Source organism: Dipteris shenzhenensis, chromosome 26 (genome assembly GCF_047967505.1).
Source record: "Dipteris shenzhenensis isolate YYH24624 ecotype China chromosome 26, Dip_SZ_1.0, whole genome shotgun sequence".
Lineage (NCBI taxonomy): Eukaryota > Viridiplantae > Streptophyta > Polypodiopsida > Gleicheniales > Dipteridaceae > Dipteris > Dipteris shenzhenensis.
In genome coordinates, this window is record NC_141621.1 from 27,666,213 (window position 1) to 27,667,212 (window position 1,000).

Below are 1,000 nucleotides of genomic sequence, written 5' to 3' on the forward strand. Positions count from 1 at the left end.
CAGTCATATTTACAGATATTTATAGTAATATAACAACTATGTACAACAACAAACTTCATGATGTCAGCCCTGCATTTCTATCTCAGGGTCAAGGCCTCTCACCTTAGAAGAAGTATCCACGTGAGGAGTAGACACAGCAAAGCAGCTACCTCTTCTTCAGGGAAGAGTGTTCTGCTAGCTGTCACTGCAGCCCATGTGATCCCAATTCCTGTATTGACCTCTAGGGTGTTTCCACTAGAAGACGCACCATTCCAAGTGCGAGAGGGTGGGAGTCTTCGAGCAGAAATAACTTTTCTTGGACTTTGCCATCCATCAGTTGGAGGTTTTTATCCTTTTGTCGAAGGTTGAATAGCAGGAGGTGAATGTGAAGAAACATTCCCATTTCAAACCACTGGAGATTTGCCTTTATCCTGAATTCCAGAAAACTGTCTACTACCTTTGTTTTTATTTGCAATGGAGGCAGGAGCATCTTTAGTAGGCATTTGAACCGGCAAAGTAGCAAGAGGCATTTTATGCTGACACTGTGAAGCCATGTGTCCAAATTTTTTGTAGTCAAAACAAGCCCCTGCAAATAATCCCCATTTCAGTTTTAAAAAAGCACTTCCCATGTCCACATTATTCAGTGTGACTGAATAAGAGTCTGGTGTGGGATTATCAGTATCCTAAAGAATGCAAAATCAATTCGAGTTGCCATTAGGCCGTGATGGGCAGACCACTTTACCTAAAGATGCATGCTACAATTTCAGGCAAGAGTGAGGCCATGCATTGTGGGAAGTCTACAACTTCAACCCAGACCGGGCATCTGTGTCGGATTAAAGCCTGAAAATCCCTTGTGGGAGACCATGGCAATACATGCACCATTTGCTGCCCAAAAAAGAGGGGCGAATGTTCCAAAAGTATTTGTCTGTGTGTCTCATCCACCATATAACCTCAAAAAAACCCCTGGCTGCATAGTGTACTTTGTGAACAAGCGAGCCAGCCAGTGTGTGAGTCAAACAGT